The sequence below is a fragment of the Gymnodraco acuticeps genome, unplaced genomic scaffold (genome assembly GCF_902827175.1).
Source record: "Gymnodraco acuticeps unplaced genomic scaffold, fGymAcu1.1, whole genome shotgun sequence".
Lineage (NCBI taxonomy): Eukaryota > Metazoa > Chordata > Actinopteri > Perciformes > Bathydraconidae > Gymnodraco > Gymnodraco acuticeps.
Window position 1 is genome coordinate 234118 of NW_022990595.1, and position 7182 is coordinate 241299.

A 7182-nucleotide genomic window follows, 5' to 3' on the forward strand; every position below is an offset into this window, starting at 1 on the left:
AGAGACCTCTCTTAATAGCACAACCACTGTAGCTCGTTCTAAGTTGAATGCAAATCAGGACATGCTCTCACCTTCCCCCATCTTCCTTTGTCCTCAAAAACACATGTCAACAGGCCCCAAATGCAGCTCACAGTTTTACCCAAATTATTCCCATTTTAAGCTTATCCATAGTTTGCTAACATGAATAAATACAAATATAACTCTACAATGTCCGCCATTGTTTGTGCCCGTCTTCCTATGCTCTCGTCATCACCCGAAGATTCCCGACGATTCCCGAAGTATTTCGTTTCATTGAAAGGGCGCAGTAAAATTGAAAATAAAATGAAACTAGGCGCATGAAATAAAAAAAAATTGTTTATTATGCTTATTTTTAATAAAAATACATAAGTTAAATCCAAAATTCGCGGATTTCCACTATCCCTTTAAGTTTTGAGAAAGATCTCTCAGCACTGGCAACAGTCACGGGTATAGTTAAAAACAATTTCAGTGCTGTGGCAACATCGGGGATACTTGGCAAAATGGACTGATTTTCAATGAGCAGGGTTTGTGCAAGGTCTTTGATTGTTCCACGCTCAATTTTCTTTATAGTAGGCCTAAGAGCATTACGGAGGGACAGGATCTGGAAAGGAAACTCGGCAGACAGGTCGTCTTTATACTGGCCTGATAAAGCACTTGCGGACTCAGACAGATCCTAGTTAAGACCAGGAGGCGGAGTCGCAGTCTTACACGCTTCTCTGCGCTCTCTCCTAAGCAGTCATCCATAGGAATCCCGAACCCAATAAAATACCCAATATTAGCGGTGTGTGTGTCTGCCCAAGGACAAGTTAAGGTAAAACCTAATAGAGGTGTCATACATAATAACCTAATAAAAGTAAATGTAACAACTACTACAGTGCAACAAAACAGGAATATTAAATGTGGTCTCTTAAACATAAGATCTCTAGCATCTAAAGCAATATTGGTAAATGATTTAATATCAGATTATAATATTGATATATGCTGTCTCACTGAAACTTGGTTGAGACATGAAGAATATGTCAGCATAAATGAGGCCACTCCACCCAGCCATATCAATACTCATATTGCCCGAGGCACGGGCCGAGGAGGTGGAGTTGCAGCAATCTTTGACTCAAGTTTACTTATCAATACTAAACCAAAATTAAATTATACCTCCTTTGAAAGTCTCGTTTTTAGTCTTACGCATCTGACCTGGAAAACTTTGCAGCCAATCTTATTTGTTACAGTGTACCGTGCACCAGGTCCTTATTCAGAATTCTTATCAGAATTCTCTGAGTTTTTATCAACTTTGGTTCTTAAAACAGATAAAGTAATTATCGTAGGTGACTTTAATATTCATGTTGACGATGATAAAAATAGCCTTACTGTTGCATTTAACTCTATATTAGATTATGTTGGTTTTTGTCAGAGTGTAAATAAACCAACTCACTGCTATAATCACACTCTCGACCTTGTTCTGACTTATGGTATTGAAATTGAGCAACTATTAGTCGAACCGCATAATCCTGCTTTATCCGACCATTTCTTTGTAACTTTTGAAGTACTGTTACGAGACTACAAAGCATTAGTCAAAAGCTCCTGCAGCAGAAACCTATCTGTTAGTGCTATAGCCAAATTTAAGGAAGAGATTCCACCAATACTTAACTCGATAGCATGTCTGCATGTAAGGGAGGAAACTTATACAAAATGTACACCACCCCAAATTGATCATGTTGTTGATAGTGCTACAGATGCGCTGCGAATAAAATTAGACTCTGTTGCTCCTTTGAAAAAGAAGAAAATAAAACAACATAGATTAGCTCCATGGCATAATGCCGAAACCCGCAAAATAAAGCAAAAGTCGAGACAACTTGAAAGGATATGGCGTTCCACTAAACTTGAAGAATCTCGTTTAATTTGGCATATTACTCTCAATGAATATAAGAAAGCACTGCGTAAAGCGAGAGCAGCCTACTACTCTTCATTAATAGATGAGAATAAGAATAATGCAAGATTTCTTTTCAGCACTGTAGCCAGGCTGACAGAAAGCCACAGCTCGATTGAGCCTTCTATTCCCATAGCACTCAGTAGTAATGATTTTATGTGCTTTTTTAACGATAAAATTGTTACTCTTAGAAACAAAATTAATGACCTCTTGCCTTTGACCAGTATAGTGTTATCAACAGCTCCCGGAAACGTAAGTTCTAATATTACACTAGATAGTAAACTAGAATGCTTTTCAGCCATAAACCTTGAACAATTAAATTCAATGATTCTCTCTTCTAAACCATCAACGTTCATGTTAGACCCAATTCCAACTAAGCTGTTGAAGGAAGTTTTTCCATTAATTAGCACTTATTTATTAAATATTATGAATATGTCTTTATTATCAGGCTATGTTCCACAATCATTCAAAGTAGCAGTGATAAAACCGCTTCTTAAAAAGCACAACCTCGATCCAGAGGTTTTAGCCAATTATAGACCTATTTCCAATCTTCTGTTCCTCTCAAAAATTATTGAGAAAGCGGTCGCAAAACAGTTGTGTGATTACTTAAAAAACAATGATTTATTTGAAGCTTTTCAGTCTGGCTTTAGAACACATCATAGCACAGAGACAGCTCTGGTTAAAGTCACAAATGACATTCTAATAGCCTCTGACAAGGGACGTGTCTCTATTCTTGTTTTGCTCGATCTCAGTGCTGCATTTGATACTATCGACCATGATATCTTATTGCAAAGACTAGAGCACTTAGTTGGCATACAGGGAACTGCTTTAGACTGGTTTAGGTCCTATCTATCTGAACGCTCTCAGTTTGTACGTGTCAATGATGAATCTTCCACGCAAACCAAAGTTAGCCATGGAGTGCCACAGGGCTCAGTGCTCGGACCTATTTTGTTCACATTATATATGCTTCCGTTAGGCAATATTATAAGGAATCATTCTGTAAACTTTCATTGTTATGTGGATGATACTCAACTATATTTATCAATCAAGCCTGATGAAATTAATCATCTAAATAAAATTCAAGACTGCCTTAAGGACTTAAAAACGTGGATGAACTTAAACTTTTTGATGTTAAACACGACCAAAACTGAAGTTATTGTACTTGGCCCGAAGAATCTACGAAACAAATTATCTAAGGATATACTAACTATGGATGGCATTAATTTGGCCTCCAGTGAGACTGTAAGGAATCTTGGTGTTATATTTGATCAGGATTTATCCTTTAACGCCCACATAAAATCAATTTCAAGGACCGCCTACTTCCATCTACGTAACATTGCAAAAATCAGGCATATCTTGCCTCAAAACGATGCATAGAAACTAGTCCATGCATTTGTTACTTCAAGGCTGGATTATTGTAACTCTTTATTATCAGGGTGTACCAAGAAGTCAGTCAAGTCGCTTCAGCTGATTCAAAATGCTGCGGCTCGTGTACTAACCAGAGTTAGGAAAAGGGACCACATTACTCCTGTTCTGGCTGCCTTACACTGGCTCCCTATAGAACACAGGATAGAATTTAAAATTCTTCTTCTCGCCTACAAAGCCCTTAATGGGCAGGCGCCATCTTACCTTAAAGAACTCATTATACCCTACTGTCCTACTAGGGCATTGCGTTCCAAGAATGCAGGGTTGTTGGTTGTTCCTAGAGTCTCTAAAAGTACAATGGGAGCCAGAGCCTTTTCTTATCAAGCTCCACATTTGTGGAATCAGCTTCCAGTTTGTGTTCGGGCGGCAGACACCCTATCCGTTTTTAAGAGTGCGCTTAAGACCTTCCTTTTTGATAAAGCTTATAGTTAGGGCTGATTAGATTCAGCCCCTAGTTTTGCTGATATAGGCTTAGTTTGTCGGGGGACATCTTACTTCTTCCTTCTCTCTGTCTATACCTGTGTACTCTCATGTTCCGATTAACCCAGCTTCCCCAAATGTCTTTCTTTTTGGTGTCTATATACGCCGGGATCCGGAGTCATGGATGATCCTGCGCTCCTCTGTCCTGGATCGCGAGCCCTGGATCTTGAGTCGTGGCTGTGGTCCTGGATCATAGGTCCTGGATGGATATCCTCGTGGATTCATCTTCCTATTATACACACATGCATTTCCAAACATTTGGACTACCTATGTTGCAAATGTATTATCTTTTCAATTTACACACGGCATCTATTGCACGTCTGTCCGTCCTGGGAGAGGGATCCCTCCTCTGTTGCTCTCCCTGAGGTTTCTCCCATTTTTCCCTTTAAACTGTGGGTTTTCTTCGGAAGTTTTTCCTTGTACGATGTGAGGGTCTAAGGACAGAGGGTGTCGTATTGTCGTACTGATATTTTGTACAAACTGTAAAGTCCACTGAGACAAATGTAACATTTGTGATATTGGGCTATATAAATAAACATTGATTGATTGATTGATTGATAGTCTGTTGCGCGCAAAAGTTTGCGGGGAAGCAGAAAAGAAAATCGCTGTGCAACTTCGCTCATTCCAACAAATCGATTTTTGAGTTGGGCAACGACAATATTGATATTTGCGTAAAATACCGCCACTCTAAAATGCTCCCCTGGGTCTTGGAGCCGCTGGTCCTCGCAAAGCTCTGAAAAGTGCCTCTTTGTGCGCCTTGCGCGTCTGTCTTTGAAGAGACTGTGGACACCCCATGAGGATGCCAGGTCTTGCGCGTGCGCTTTTAAGCCATCAAACTCTCCTCGGAGTTGGACAAGTGTATCGGTTGCGTTACCAAGCATTGCTGTCGCCTGTAAGAGGTCCACGTCTTTGCGCTGGAGAGCTTGGGACACAATGTTGACTGTTTCAAGGACCTTGCCCTGTATTACAGTCATTACAACAAACTCAAAGCTCTCCATGGCCTTTTTCAAGCCAGTCGCCTCGGCACGTTCCTCGCTTTTTTTGGAGAGCAAGTCTATCTTAGTTAGCGCTTGCATAATGTCAGCATAACGGAACCGCAATGATTGGACGGCGTCTTGTCTTGATGCCCATCGTGTCGGGCATAGTCTCTTCAGTGTAGGCTGGCCAGCCTTGGGCACTGAGAGGTGTGTTTCCAAAAGCTCCCATCGTTTGATGCTTCCACTAAAGAATACATATAGCCTTTCAACAGTGTCGTAGAAGTCTTTTATCTCAGGTATATTTTGGCATGAGTCATTGAGTACAAGGTTTAAATTGTGCGCAGCACAATGAATGTACACAGCGTTGGGCTCTTTATCCCTTATGCGTTTTTGTACACCGGAGTAGACGCCACTCATATTGCTAGCCCCGTCATATCCTTGTCCGCGGCACTTCCCAAGTAGTATCCCCTTTCTCTCCATCGATTCGAGAATTTCTCTCTCTAGACCTGCAGCAGTTTGGTCTGTGACTGCATGGAAGCCCAAAAAACTTTCGTTTATTTTCACCTCTGTAGGGTTTCCATTTTCATCATTTGCTATAGTAACATATCTGAACACTTGACTCAGTTGGTCTACTTTTGAAATGTCCTGGGTAGTATCCATTATAATCGAATAGAATTCTGCATTCTGTATGTCTGTAATGATTGTGTCCTGCACTTTTTTCGATAGCAATGAAATTATTTCGTTTTGAGTTTGAGGACTTAGGTAGTGCACCTTCTTTTTGCTTTCAATAAGCCTTTGCAGAACTGGATCATAACGCGCCATAAGTTCTATGGTAGATAAGAAATTACCATTATCTATATCACCTATTTTCTCTCTGTGACCCCGGAAAGCAGAGTTGCGAGAGGCCAGTGTTAGTGTAACATCAGTTATTCTGGTTAGGACCTCGGTCCAAAACCCCACCTCTCTCTTAAACTCAGATGATATTTGCGCGTCAATGGTCAGATTATTTTTCCACGTATCATACACGACACATGCTGCCAAATGAGAGCGAGAGAATTCGTGTTCCTTAATCTTTTTAGAGAGACCCTGCCAATAATTTATTCCTATTCTCCACGCTTGGTGGAGGTGATGGGCAGACAGTCTGTCACCGAACAGCCAGCACTGCTCACAGTACACCCGGTCCATAGATGGCGAGTAACATAGCCACTTGCGTGGAATTCTACATCCAATTTTGGATGTTTTGTTATAGAACTCTTTTGAAAAGCACCTTCCCTTCCCATCCCTTTTGAATGGCCCTTCAGGCTTGCATGGCCCGTTATTCAGAATGTACCGTTTAACATCATCGTCTTCTAAATCTACAGGGAATTTCCCCCTATCAGTAGGGTATTCAGTCACAGAGTTGTCGCTGGCCAACGTGTCCCTGGGGTGGGTGGGAGCTGCTGTCACTGTCGGGGCACGGCTAGCTGGCTGGGCAACCTTGGCTATGTCTGAACTGGCCTTGGAGGGGGCACAGCTGACTTCTTGCTGACCTGCAAAAAGGAACGGATTATATTGCAATTCCAATGTAACCTGTAGCATACTGACTCGTACTGTTTATGGCGATTGGCGAATAAAACTTTCTATTATTCTAACCTGTCTCGAAGCGTGAGGCACGACTAGCTGGCTCGGCTGTAACGGGGCTGCTGGGGTCTGTGGGGGCACGGCTAGCTGGCTGGGCAGCCTTGTCTATGCCTATGTCCAGTGCTGGAATTGGGCCGGTACTCACCGGTACGCAGTACCGGCACTTCTGGTTCTGACCCATGGAGTACCGGCACTTCTTGCTCAGTACCGGCATGCTGGCGGTACTCCGGTACTCATGCACCGTGCCAGTACTCAACACTCTCCCGCCGTTCTTATTATACATCCATATATATATATACAGCCGCCCGGTACTCAGTAGATGCGTCATGAGGTGCCGAACGGACATTCACATCACTCTAACCGCTGGAGTTTCACAGCGGCTGTCAGCTGTTTACTCCTGTCATTCAAACAGAACGTGCTGGAGAGGGGGCGGGGCTTATCTTCTCCATGTAAATACTGTGGTGGAAACGACTATGTCAAAATTAACCTATTTGACCGTGATTTAATAGTAATACACGTTTCAAAATAATAATAATAATAATGCCGAAGTAACAACATACTGAAAACTGTTAGTAAAACCATGTTTTAATGCTTTACAATTTACATACCTAGATGCACGTGTGTTGTGTTTATGCAGTGCAACTCCCACCCAGTGGGTGGCTATGTAGAGTGATATAACAGAGCAGGCACACCCCCGAGAGAAGGAAAGCAAGTCACGTCACAAATTAGCATTTCTAA

At 41.8% G+C, this 7182-nt stretch overlaps 1 pseudogene; it reads left to right on the top strand.

Moving 5' to 3' along the window:
- Positions 1-2902: 2902 nt before the first annotated feature.
- Positions 2903-3799, top strand: LOC117554422 (annotated as a pseudogene).
- Positions 3800-7182: the final 3383 nt, after the last annotated feature.